The sequence below is a fragment of the Cetorhinus maximus genome, chromosome 6, assembly GCF_964194155.1.
Source record: "Cetorhinus maximus chromosome 6, sCetMax3.hap1.1, whole genome shotgun sequence".
Classification (NCBI taxonomy): Eukaryota; Metazoa; Chordata; class Chondrichthyes; order Lamniformes; family Cetorhinidae; genus Cetorhinus; species Cetorhinus maximus.
The window spans coordinates 64,557,452-64,571,865 of NC_135884.1; positions in this window are offsets into that span (position 1 = coordinate 64,557,452).

Genomic DNA, 14,414 nt, shown 5'->3' on the forward strand with positions numbered 1-14,414 from the left:
GCTTACGCTCAAACTGACTGTGAGTTGCAATGTTTAAGGTTTTTGATCTGTTTGGGTTCTTGTTGATGGAGAAACTATGTCAACATTCAAGATTATATTGGATAAACTGATGAAGGAAAAGGAGTTTAAGGGATATGGGAAATCCATTTAATTTGTTTTCAGTAAATCAGTATCACTGGCAACGGCAGCTTTTATTGCCCTGAGAAGATGGTACTGAGCCTTCTTCTTGAGCCGCTACAGTCTGTATGTTGGAGGTACTCCCACAGTACTGTTGGGTAGTGAGTTCCAGGATTTTGGCCCAGCGATAATGAAGGAACGGTGATATATTTCCAATTCAGGTTGATGTGTGATTTGGAGGCGGTGATGTTCCCACGCACCTGCAATTGTCCTTCTAGCTGGTGGAGGTTGCAGGTTTGGGAGGTGTTGTTGCAGAACATTTAGCAAGTTGCTGTAATGCACTTTGTACATATTGCAGCCACAGTACATCAATGGTGGAGGGAGTGAATGTTTAGGTGGCGGATGGACTGTCAATCAAGTAGACTGTTTTGTCTTGGATGATCATTAGAATAGTATTGTATTTTAAAGTACAGAAACAGTTCATTAGTCCCAACAGGTCCATGCTGATGTTTATGCTCCACATGAGCCTCCTCCCACCTTTCATCACCTAACCTCATTTACATATCCTTCCAATCCTTTCTCCCTCATGTTTATCTAGCTTACCCTTAAATGCATTTGTGCTACTCATTTAAACTACTCCAGTTCCATGTTCTAATCATTCTCTGGGTAAACAGGTTTCATTCTGGTGTCTGTGTAGGAGCTGGTTGGTTGGTTCTTAGTAAACTGTCTTTAAAGCCAATGTCCTGTATCCTTCTTGAAAATGTACAAAGCCAACAAATTGGCAAAGAATGGGATTCAAAATAGAAGTATGATGAACTGAACAAAATGCAGGACACAGCAGGTGCAAATCAATCAATTTTTGCCACCATTTTTGGTGAATTACAGTGATAATGAAGACTGGCATTATTATATTGAATGGTTCAAAGGTGCCTAATGCAGATAACATTGCAAACAACACACAGGTAGTGGCTATTGTGCTGAATTAATAGGACCACACGACTATGGAGTAGTGTAACACTTGGGGCAGGATTTTTACCTCGTCGGGCGGGCCCAGGAGTGGTCGTGAAACCGACTGCGGCCTGCGATCGGGCCCCAACTGCGATTTTACACTGGCTGGCCAGTTAACGGGCAGCCAGCGTGAATCGCGTGCTGCAACGCTGAGCACCGCTGGGCTGGTGGGGGGGGAGGAGGGCAAGCGCAGATGGTTTGCCCATGCGCACAGGTGCATGCACTGAAAGCTTCCTGAAGGCACAGAGCTGCCTCAGGGAGATGAAGATTTTAGTAACATAAATAAAGAATTTAAAAATGTTAAAAACATGTCAAATTTGCCACTACTAAAAATTGACATTATGGGGACAAATTAGATGAAAACCTGTGGAATCGTTTTGTAAGTGAATCCACATTAATCAAGTTGATGGAAAGAGTGAGCGCAGACCCAAGGCAGATGTTTCGCGAGGAGGTGGAATACACACTAGCATGTGAAATGACAATGGCGGGGTCATGGGCGATGAGAACTGAACCACCACTGGTGGACATTGAGCTCGTGCAGGGAGAATCAGATGCCATGGTGAACACTGTGTATGGAAAGCCACAAAGGTATTCACAGAGCAAGGAGAAGAGCAGTGACAAGCAAAAATCGTGCTTTTGATGTTGAAATAATCACCACTCTAACCTGTTGGTTAAATCAGCTACTTGCAAACAAAAGCTGGACACATTGAAAGGAAATGTTGAGGCCCAAGAAAAGATTCACATCCACACAGAACCACACAAGTAATCAGAGGCAAAGACAGAGTAAGCAAAGTACAAATAAAGACATTCACCAATTGGGTACAGGTGGTAGTGAGAGTGTGAATGATGGTACCAATGAATATGCCTATACCAAGTTGAAGGTGTGTGATATTGCAAGTTTTAGCAAAGGGGCAATAGGTGCTTCAATAGAGCTAGAGGGAAAGGTTGTTACCATGGAAGCTGATACTGGATCCAGTGTAACAATAATATCTTTGGCCTTCTATGAAACCAACTTAGCTCATTTACCTGTGTTAGAAGCAGACAAGTTATCTGTCAGTTTTACAGGAAATCAGAATAAAGCCCACTCGATCGATGAAGGTTTGATATGCCAACTTCAGAGGTGAGCTAAGTATGTTGTAGAGTGTACAAAGTATATATATTGGAAAAACTCAGCAGGTCTGGCAGCATCGGTGGAGAAGAAAAGAGTTGATGTTTCGAGTCCAACATGACCCTTCAACAGAACTGAAGTATAGTTAGGAGAGGGGTGAAATATAAGCTGGTTTAAGGTGGGGGGCGGGGGGAGAGAGAAGTTGAGGGTGGGGTGGTTGTGGGGACAAGCAAGCAGTGATAGGAGCAGATAATCAAAAGATGTCACAGACAAAAGGATCAAAGAGGTGTTGAAAGTGGTGATATTATCTAAGAAAAGTGCTAATTAAGAATAATGGCAGGATACTCAAGGTACAGCTGTAGTGGGGGTGGGGTGGAAAGACTAACAAGGTATTAGTTGTAGATTTAAAAATAATGGAAATAGGTGGGAAAAGAAGAATCTATATAAATTATTGAAAAAAAAGGGGAGGGGGAAGAAATGGGGTGGGGATGGGGGGAGGGGGAGTTTAAGATCTAAAGTTGTTGAATTCAATATTCAGCCCGGAAGGCTGTAAAGTGCCTAGTCGGAAGATGAGATGCTGTTCCTCCAGTTTGCGTTGGGCTTCACTGGAACAATGCAGCAAGCCAAGGACAGACATGTGGGCAAGAGAGCAGGGTGGAGTGTTAAAATGGCAAGCGACAGGGAGGTTTGGGTCTTTCTTGCGGACAGACCGCAGGTGTTCTGCAAAGCGGTCGCCCAGTTTACGTTTGGTCTCTCCAATGTAGAGGAGACCGCATTGGGAGCAACGAATGCAGTAGACTAAGTTAGGGGAAATGCAAGTGAAATGCTGCTTCACTTGAAAGGAGTGTTTGGGCCCTTGGACGGTGAGGAGAGAGGAAGTGAAGGGGCAGGTGTTGCATCTTCTGCGTGGGCATGGGGAGGTGCCATAGGTGGGGGTTGAGGAGTAGGGGGTGATGGAGGAGTGGACCAGGGTGTCCCGGAGGGAACGATCCCTACGGAATGCCGCCGGGGGGGTGAAGGGAAGATGTGTTTGGTGGTGGCATCATGCTGGAGTTGGCGGAAATGGCGGAGGATGATCCTTTGAATGCGGAGGCTGGTGGGGTGATAAGTGAGGACAAGGGGGACCCTATCATGTTTCTGGGAGGGAGGAGAAGGCGTGAGGGCGGATGCGCGGGAGATGGGCCGGACACGGTTGAGGGCCCTGTCAACGACCGTGGGTGGAAAACCTCGGTTAAGGAAGAAGGAGGACATGTCAGAGGAGATGTTTTTGAAGGTAGCGTCATCAGAACAGATGCGACGGAGGCGAAGGAACTGAGAGAATGGGATGGAGTCCTTACAGGAAGCGGGGTGTGAGGAGCTGTAGTCTATATATATTACTGGGTAGAAATTGGTTGGAAGTAATTTCCAGGCAGGTCAGCAGATCAGAGCTCTCTAGGGAGAAGTACATAGGCTTAATAAGCATGTTTTGGAGAAGTACTTAAAGTTGTTTGATGGGAAGTTAGGTGAACTCTTGCATGCCAAGGCAAAGGCGACTGTGAAAAAAGGTGCTATTCTAGACAGAATGAAACCAAATAAAGTTCCTTATGCAATGAAAGGGCAAGAGAAACAGGAGTTGGATCATCTCCAAAAGTGTGGTGTCTTGACACCAGTCCCACACAGCAGGAGGTGTTCAGGCATGGTCGAGGTCCCAAAAGAGGATGGAGCGGTTTGACTATGTGGCAATTGCAAGATGACCACTAACCCAATAATGAGCGCAGTGGCAGCCCTGAACATAAACACTGAAGACATACTGTCAAGTTTGAGTGGACGAGTAGTATTTTCCAAGTTAGGCTTACTGCGTGCCTACAATCAGTTAGAGCTGGAAGAAAAAACAAAGAAGTACTTGATCCTTTCCCCCCATAATGGTCTGTTCCAACAGAATAGATTGGCATATGGCATTACTACTGTACCAGTTACTTAGCAGGACGCAATAGAACAGATTCTTCAAAAACTGCCTGAGGTGCAGGTATACCTGGATGATATTTTGGGCACAGGTTGGTGGCAAGAGAAACACATGACAAACCTATTCGGCATGTTAAGACGCTTGGAGGAACAAGAAACAGAAGTACGAATGTATGCATGACTCGGTCATGTTCTTAGGACAGAGGATAGATGTGCAAGGGGTGCACAAGTCAGAAGAGAAGGTGCAGCAAATTGAAAGCATGCCTAGACCTACAGATGTGTCTCAGTTGAGGTCATACGAGGATATGCTTAATTATTATTGGTGTTAGAATCACATCTCTCAAGACTGAAGTTTTCTTTTACACAATGGAAGAACCTGGCATGATCTGGTCATCTGGATACTAACCTGGGATTTTTTTTTTCAAAAGGTCATATGTTCACCTTGGAACTGTCAACAAGCAGGCCTTTTCCAAGAAATCACCTGTCCTATATGGTACTTGAGAAGGAGTTGTTTGTGTTGAACTGAAAAGCACTTTAATGAATGAAATGCTGGGAGACAAAAGGCAATCACATGGAGAGAAGAAAAAAACTTTGAACCTGCTTGTTTTGAAAGCAGTCTTGTTGGAGAACAAGCTGAGAAAGGAAGGCTACCTTGACTGGCTTCTCCTCTCTACTTTGCCTAAAATTGTGTGTGTCTAGCAACCTGTAGCCAGAGAACCCTCATCTAAGTGTAACTAGTCTGTATTTAGACCTGCAAAGCTGACCAGTGGTGAGAAATTCCAGGCATCCACCGGGACCAGCGGCCCATCTGCACATGACAGAACTCCAGGTCGACGGTCAAGAACCTGCGGAACTTTATCCTTTATTTTATAATGCCCATCCTCCAAAGCCCATTTCTGCAGAGACACTCTATCTGTTTGTCCTTTGTTTATCTGTGTGTGTGTCTCTGTGTGCACTGGGGGAATTCTTTAGGAAGTGATAGATAGTTTTACTTCCCGATTACAATTGTGTGTTAACCAGTACTTGCAATTTGTTAAAAGAAGTTTTGTTTTGAAATAAAATAACCTGAGTTTTTGAAAGAAGCCTAGTCAGAGTCTCTTTCCTTCTGGGTACTAGAGGTATAAGTACACAATTGGCCATTTTGGTGAAAAAATTAAATATTTAAATTAATGGTGACAGCCTGCGGAGAAGTGGAGCTTGATCATTCGCGCACTCCTCCCAATCCCAGTCATAACATTGGAAATACGTACTGAATCTAGCACACAAAATTATGCCATTGACTGCACTCCTAGAAAAGACTCAGAAATAAGAGGTCACAAGATGCAGAGGATGTATTCGTGCAATTGAAGCAGTTCCTTAGAGAGTTGGGATTTTGACACATGTTGACCCAGAATTGTTGATCACAACTACTATTGATGAAATAGTGAAATCCTAACCTGTTGAGTTAGGAGCGGTTCTTTCACATACCTTTCCCGAAGGAGATGAAAGGCCCTTACAGGTTGCGTCAAGAACATCATCAAAGACTGAATGGAAATAGCCTCAGATAGAATTCAAAGCTTTGGCCATCGTGTTTGCACAGAAAACATTTTACAAGTATGTACATGGACACAAGTTCACACTCATCATGGATAATAAGTCATTACTTCTCCTATCATATTTCTCCTGGACTCTATTGATCACCACTTAAATGTTTCCAACTACTGTTCTATTTCATTATTTGTCAGTAAAATTTTCTAGTTTATTTTCCATGGTTCCATTCTCATCCCCTTAAAATCAGCTTTTTTCCAATTTATCACTTTGGCCTTTGTCATGCTTTGTCAGAGGGAGGTCAAGCCTAACAAATTTGATTGAATTTTTTGAGGAGGTGACCAGGTGTGTAGATGAGGGTAGTGCAGTTGATGTAGTTTATATGGATTTCAGCAAAGCCTTTGACAAGTTCTCACATGGGAGACTTATAAAGAAGACAAATGCACATGGGATACAGGGTAATTTGAAAAGGTGGATTCAAAATTGGCTTAGTTGTAGGAGACAGAGGGTGATGACAGAAGGATGCTTTAGTGACTGGAAGCCAGTGTCCAGTGGCGTACCACAGGGATCTGTGCTGGTCCCCTATTATTCGTCATTTATATAAACGACATAGATGACTATGTGAGGGGTAGGATTAGTAAGTTTGCGGATGACACAAAGATTGGCCGGGTGGTTAACGGTGAGGTTGAGTGTCTTGGGCTACAGGAAGATATAAATGGGATGGTCAAATGGGCAGATAAGTGGCAGATGGAACTTAACCCTGAAAAGTGCGAGGTGATACACTTTGGAAGGAGTAATTTGACAAGGAAGTATTCAATGAACGGCATGACACTAGGAAGTTCTGAGGAACAAAGGGACCTTGGCGTGTGTGTCCATAGATCTCTGAAGGTGGAGGGGCATGTTAGTGGGGTGGTGAAAAAGGCATATGGGACACTTACCTTTATCAATCAAGGCATAGATTACAAAAGTAGGGAGATCATGTTGGAGTTGTATAGAACCTTGGTGAGGCCACAGTTGGAGTACTGTGTGCAGTTCTGGTCGCCGTATTATAGGAAGGATGTGATTGCACTGGATGGGGTGCAGAGGAGATTCACCAGGATGTTACCTGGGATGAAACATTTAAGTTATGAAGAGAGGTTGGATAGACTTGGGTTGTTTTCGTTGGAGCAGAGAAGACTGAGGGGCGACCTGATCGAGGTGTACAAGATTATGAGGGACATGGACAGGGTGGATAGGGAGCAGCTGTTCCCCTTAGTTGAAGGGTCAGTCACGAGGGGACATAAGTTCAAGGTGAGGGGCAGGAGGTTTAGGGGGGATGTGAGGAAAAATTTTTTTACCCAGAGGGTGGTGACGGTCTGGAATGCGCTGCCTGGGAGGATGGTGGAGGCGGGTTGCCTCACATCTTTTAAAAAGTACCTGGATGAGCACTTGGCACGTCATAACATTCAAGGCTATGGGCCAAGTGCTGGTAAATGGGATTAGGTAGCTAGGTCAGGTGTTTCTCACATGTCGGTGCAGACTCGTTGGGCCGAAGGGCCTCTTCTGCACTGTGTGATTCTGTGATTTGTCCTGCTGAGCTATTTCCACGTGTGAAGGGTAAGTAGTGACACAGATTGGTTGGGCCAAATGCAGTGTTTCTGTTTTGTAACATCTGTGTAAATGTATGATTTTGAATGTGTGTATCACTGAACATACACGTATTTAAACATTCAGTGAGCATAGTACCACCTCGTGGGAGATGCAGATAATGTTTTCTCTTCAGGGAAGTGCACAGTACAGATGAAGAAAGAGGTGTCGCCTGGCAATTTGGATTGAAAACGTAAGATGACGAAAATATTTGTGAGCATCAAAATGGAAAAATAAATTACAAGTTAACTTTTCAGGTCAAGCCAACTTCATCACAAGTGTCTCTATGTTAACCTGTTAGATGTTTAACAGGCTTGCTGTGTATTGCTCCATTTTCTGCTTTTATTTCAAATCTACAGTTTTAATTTCTCCTTATTTCCCAGACAGGATGCTGGCTGAATTTTATTTGAGTATGGATCATTAGCCATTCTCAAATCCAGGGCTGTTCAAATTACAGCCACGAATCCAGACCCAGCACCCAGACTCAAAGGTTGACTGTTTTGCCATTTTGAGTTATGGAGATTCGAATGCTTAAATACAGGCCAGATAGGTTTTAAAAAGCACACTTTCTGCTTGGTGTGAACCTGCCAAAAGAGAGAACAGTTTTCATTATTTTTAAATCTATCTTGGCCCAAATGTCAAAGAAGCAGAGCACTCGACATGGAGGGTATTTGGGGCTGCAAAATTATCTTCTGTATCAGCAATGGTGACAACAATATTAGGCAGCAACAGCAAGATGGGCTAGCAGCAGCACAGCACAGCAGGGCAGAATCAAGGATGAGGAGTAGGAGCAGTGGCAGTAAATACAAGAACTTGCATTTATATAATACTGTACTTTTCCTGATTTCAGGACATCCCAAAGCGCCTTACAATTAATCATATACCTTTTGAAGCATAATCACTGTTGTAATTATCATGAAGAGAAATTAATGTCTATAATGTTATTAGAAATTATTTTTAAAATGGAATTGTAGTGGGGTCTGTGTCTATGTGTTTGACTGTGTGTGTCTTAATTGGATTAAAGCCAGCGAGTCTGGGTGCTTTGATGTATGGTAGTTTTGAGATGTTAATTAGATAAACGTAAGAAGGATAGAAGGTAAAGTGTAAATTTGCATTTGTTGAATAAAGCATTCAAGAGTGGGAGCAAAATCTTGCACCTAGCTAGAAGATGCCAAGCAATGTGTTTATTTTTTTTCAGCTTACTAATAAAATTGGTGGAATGAAAGGATATTATTGTTAGGAGATGTAACATTAAAAGCCTGGTGATAGAATGGAAATTTTACGTTCAAAAGAAAAGCTAGGTACAAACAGAAAGGAGTGTGTGTGTGTGTGTAAGGTAGAGACATTTAATGTCTAAACAGCCTGTAAGCCTCCCACTGTGTCTGCATAGGAACCTCATTTTGAATTTGTAAGGTCAAATGTGCTTTGCCTGGTGTCTGTTTAATGTCTATGGGTTATTGTTGCCTTGGTGGAGATTTACCTGGGAGTGATTACAGAATCACAGAATTGTTACGGTGTAAAAGGAGGCCATATGGGCCCATTGTGTCTGCACCAGCTCTCTGAGCATTTTAACTTAGTACCAATCTCCTGCCTGTCCCCTGTAATCCTGCACATTGTTTCTATTTAGCTAATCATCCAATGGCCACTTGAATGCCTCAATTGAACCTACCTCCACCACACTTCCAGGCAGTGCATTCCAAACCCTAACTGCTCACTGTGTGAGAAAGGTTTTTTTCACCTCGCATTTGCTCCTTTTGCAAAACACTTTAAAACTGTGCCCTCTGGTTCTTGATCCGTTTATGAGTGGGAACAGTTTCTCCCTCTCTACTCTGTCCAAGCCCCTCATCATTTTGAAAACTTCTATCAAGTCTCTTCTTAGTCTTCTCCTCTCCGAGGAAAACTGTCCCAACTTCTCCAATATTTCCTCGTAATTGAAGTGTCGATTCCATGGAACCATTCTCGTAAACCTCTTCTGCACTCTCTCCAATGCGTTCACATCCTTCCCATAGTGTGATGCCCAGAACTGGTATAAAAAACCTCCTGAGACTTGGTGGTTTTATTTATGAATTCAGGGTTGCATCTCAAACATACCAATTGAAGTGTGGTGGAGGTAAGTTCAATTGAGGCATTCAAGTGGCCATTGGATGATTAGCTAAATAGAAACAATGTGCAGGATTACGGGGGACAGGCAGGAGATTGGTACTAAATTACCATACTTAGAGAGCTGGTGCAGACACAATGGGCCCAATGGCCTCCTTTTACACGGTAACAATTCTGTGATTCTGTAATTGCTCCCAGGTAAATCTCCACCAAGGCAACAATAACCCATAGACTTTAAACAGACACCATACTCCAGCTGAGGTCTAACCAGTGTCTTATATAAGTTCATCATAACCTCCCTGCTCTTGTACTCTATGCCCCCATTAATGAAGCCTAGAATACTGTATGCTTTAGAAAAAGCTCTCTCTACCTGTCCTGCCACCTTTAATGACTAATGTACGTATACACCCAAGGCTCTCTTCTCCTGCACACACCCTTTAGAATAGTATGCTTTATTTTACACTATCTCTTGGGGATTTGTTTAAAAGTTATTATGGTAGTAATTTGTAGACATGTGTATGTGTTTATTTCATTGTTAAATGAATAAATGTTTAATTTAGTTTTGTATAAAAAACCTCCTGAGGCTTGGTGGTTTTATTTATGAATTCAGGGTTGCATCTCAAACATACCAATTGAAAATATAGGTTATGGCAGTTGTTTCAAGTTTCCCTCTGAGATTTAAACAACTCAGCCTTTACCAACTGCTGTGTCATAACATAATTTAAACACAGCAGCCAATTTCCACACAGCAAGATTACACAAGCATCTGCCTATGGTGATAGCACTATTTCTGGCAGAATGGGGATAATTGGGTAATGCTGCTAAAAATCATGCCTGGAATCGTTGGGGTTGATTTTTTTACATTTGTTCTGTTTGTTGCATTCGTAGAGACTCTTTTTAAATGGAATCTGTTATTTGCTTACTCTTTGCTGAAATGTGCACTGTTTAGCTGCAAGTCCCACCATGCTTCCAACTTATTGGCTGACACAGCAGTGACAATAGCTCAATCAGTTTATTACTAATGTTAGGGATAAAGATATTGGCTAGAACATCATCGAGAATTCACTGGTTCTTCAAATAGAGCCAGGAGATCTTTTATATCCATCTGAGAGGGTAGATGAGGCCTCAGTTAACGTCTCATTTGAGAAGTGTTGCCTCTGAGTGTCAGCCTTGATTTTATACTCAAGTCTCTGGAGTGGGTTACGAACCTACAACTTTCTGACTCAGGGGCACACATGTTACCACTGAGTCACAGCTGACACAATTGTAAAGCCACTTTAGATTTTTTTTTACATTGGGCTTCAACTCCACCTCATTTATTGCATTTTATTTACCATTTCTAACTTGATTGTCATGTGCGCAGAGTTTGGTTGAAGCTGAGAACCAAACCCATGCTCCATGTCATGTTGCCCGCAACTCTCATTTTATAATACAATAAATTAAGTGCTGTTGTCCTCAGTGCTGTGCAGTATTACTGTACCTGAATTAGGTGCTTGTGCCGTGTTTTGTACACTTCCCCTAACCTTTATGATAAAACACCAGAAGAGAAAATGTTTGGCCAACCAGCTCCGATCCAGCAGCAATTGACAGCTGGATTTATAAAGACTGTGTTTGCCATCTGTGGGTAGTGATCAGTACTGCAAGTGTACAACACACAATTTTACAATTTCTAAAACCATGATATCCAGTGGCAGGAATCCAACGATAAAGAAAGAAGGACAACCGAGTTGTTGGACGCCAAGGGATGCAAAGTTCATTTCCGTTTTGCTGAGGTGCGATGCACTGCCAACAGCTCTTGGTATGGCCCGCACAGCACTCCATAATTAAAAGGTTGCCCTTGTGGGACTCCCTAACATATGCTGGAAAGTACTGAAATGGTTCTATCCTAATGTCACACCAGAACACAAGAAATAGAAGCAGGAGTAGACCATACCGCCCGTTGAGCCTGCTCCCTATTCAATGTGATTGTGGCTGATCTTGGGCTTCAACTCCACTTTCCCGCCTGCTTCCCATATCCCTTGATTCCCTGAGAGACCAAAAATCTGTCTATCCCAGCCTTAAATATAGTTGACGATGGAGCATCCACAACTCTGGGGTAGAGAATTCCAATGATTCACAAACCTTTGAGTGAAGAAATTTCTCCTCATCTCAGTCCTAAATGATAACCCCTTACCCTGAGACTGTGTCACCGTGCTTTAGATTCCCCAGTCAGGGGAAACAACTTCTCAGTATCTGCCCTGTCGAGTCCCTTCAGAATCTTGTAAGTTTCAATGAGATCACCTCTCATTCTTCTAAACTTCAGAGAGTATGGACCCAATTTACTCAGCCTGTCATCAAAGGACAACTGTCTCATCCCAGAGACTAATCGAGTGAACCTTTGCTCTACTGTCTCCAATGCAAGTATATTTTTCCTTAAATATGGAGACCAGAACTGCACACAGTATTCCAGATGTGTTCTCGCCAAAACCCTGCACAATTCTGGCACGACTTCTTTATTCTTGTACTTCAATCCTCTTGCAATAAAGGCCACTATGCCATCTGCCTTCCTGATTGCTTGCTGCACCTGCATGATAACTTTCTTGTGCAAGCACATCCAAGTCTCTCTGAACATCAAGAATTACAGGTTTCGCACCTTTTAAAAAATATTCTGCTTTTCTATTCTTATGACCAAAGTGAATAATCTCACACTTCTCCACATCATACTCCATCTGCAACCTTGTTGCCCACTCACAACCTGTCTATATCTCTTTGCAGCCTCACTGTGTCCTCCTCCCAGCTTACATTTCCAATTAGCTTTATATCTTCAGAAAATTTAGATACATTAATCTTTGTTTCTTTGTCTATGTTATTAATATAGATTGTAAATAGCTGAGGCCCCAGCACTCTGCTGTTCCCTTCTCTGCTGCTTTCCTCTCTGCTGCTCCTCTCTGCTGCAACCATCCTCTTTGTCGCTCCCCTCTTTGCTGGCCACCTGGAAGTCTCTCCACAGTGGCCTTTGGCTGCTGCTGATGGTCATTTTGCTCCTTGTCCTAGTCCAATCTCATGAAGCCATGGCACCATCCAACCTGATCTTGAGTCTCAGTACTTCAAAATGCAGAAATTTTCCCCTCACCACAAGCATGCTTAACAAAGCCTTTCCCAGTGGGAGGTGAGAAAGCATCTTTCTGACATCCTTCCATCTGCAAGAGATGAAGAGGGGGACTATATTCAAATATAGCCTCAGAACCATATATCCTGTCCCATTAGCAAAGCATCAAGACAATCCTGGGGTACTCAGCTGGATGGAGACGAACCATTAAACCTAATCACTTGGACAATGGGTCCCTGGCTGAGAGAGGGATTCCAAGACATGATCTAATTAAGTTACAAATGAAATACACTAGCCATGGCTATGTTTGAATCAGACCACAGTTAGAGAGAGATGGTCATGTGACAAGCCCACCCTTTGTGAGTTTAAGCATTTACTTTCTCTGCAGTATAGGACCAGCAATTTAGATGCTGAGGGAACATGAACAGGTTTCTTCCCAAATGGGTGAGAAGAAAGTGGGGGTACTATCTTAGCGGGGCTGCCCCTCCAATGTGCAAGTGATTCTCTGACTATGTTTAGTTGGGTAAGAATGGAACCAAGTTTTTGGTCATTTGACCTAATATCTCCTTGTGTGACTCGGTGTCATACTTTGTTTTATAATGCTCCTCTGAAGCACCTTGGAACATTTTATTATGTTAAAAGCGCTATATGAATATAAGTTATTGTTGTTTAAGAGTAAAGGAAGTCCTGCAGCAATTATATGGGATCTTGGTGGGATCAAACCTGGAAAACTATGTAGTTTTGGTCTCCTTATTTAAGGGAGGGTACACAAGCCTTGCAGAGAGTGCAATGAAGGTTTACTGGACTGATTCCTGAAATTACAAGATTGTCCTATGAGGAGAGATTGACTGGACTAGGCCTATATTGCCTAGAATTTAGAGGAGTAAGAGGGGGTCTACTTGAAATATATAAAATTATTAAGGGGCATGATAGGGTAAACCTGAGACCTGAACTCCTAGCTGAGGAGTTCAGAACTAGATGTCACAGTCTCAGAATAAGGAGTCAGCCATTTAGGACTGAGATGAAGAGAAATTTTTGCACTGCAGGCTTGTGAATCTTTGGAATTCTTTATCCCAGAGAGCTTTGGATGCTCAATTGTTCAGCATATTCAAAGACAGAGGTCAATAGACTTTTGTATAGTAAAGAACTAAAGGGTACGGGATAAATCAGGGGGTGGATTTGAGAGAGATATTCATCCATGATATTGTTTACTGGCGCAACATGCTCAAAGGGCCAAATCGCCAGCTCCTGTTCCTATTTCTTATGTTGTTATATTTTTATTCATCAACTGTGAGGCCCAAGTTCTGCAGCCAGTGCCTTTCGTGCAGGCTCATTGCCTTAGAGCACAAATGTGGCATTGGATCATTCCCCTCAGCATCATACTCAGGTACCAGAGGGTGTTTTGGTAAAGCATTTTCAGGTGCAGTGATACAGCCTTCATAAAGAGCTCTGACCTGTTACACTCATGAGGTCTGTAAACCAATTGTCAATCGATATTAGTCCACATTTGCAAAGAGACAAGAGCTCTTTGATTTGATTTACGAAGCAGTGAAGGTTGGCATTTCTGGAGGTTGCTGGTCGTGGAGGGAAGACCTGCAGAGGAGATGACGTTGGTGACAAAAACAAAAATAGCTGGAAAAACTCAGCAGGTCTGACAGCATCTGCAGAGAGGAACACAGTTAACGTTTCGAGTCCATATGACTCTTCATCAGAACGTTGGTGACAGTCTGGGAAATGAGGTTGGTGACAGTCTGGGAAAGGATAGCTTGATGTTTGGTGGTGGGGTGGGAATGAGTGTGGTCCAGAGGGAGGTTGGGGGAGGTGTCAGAGGTTTGGTGTTCACCTTCCCCAAGGTAAAGGCATCTGTTCAACAGAGAACAATGCCCTCCTTGGCCAAAG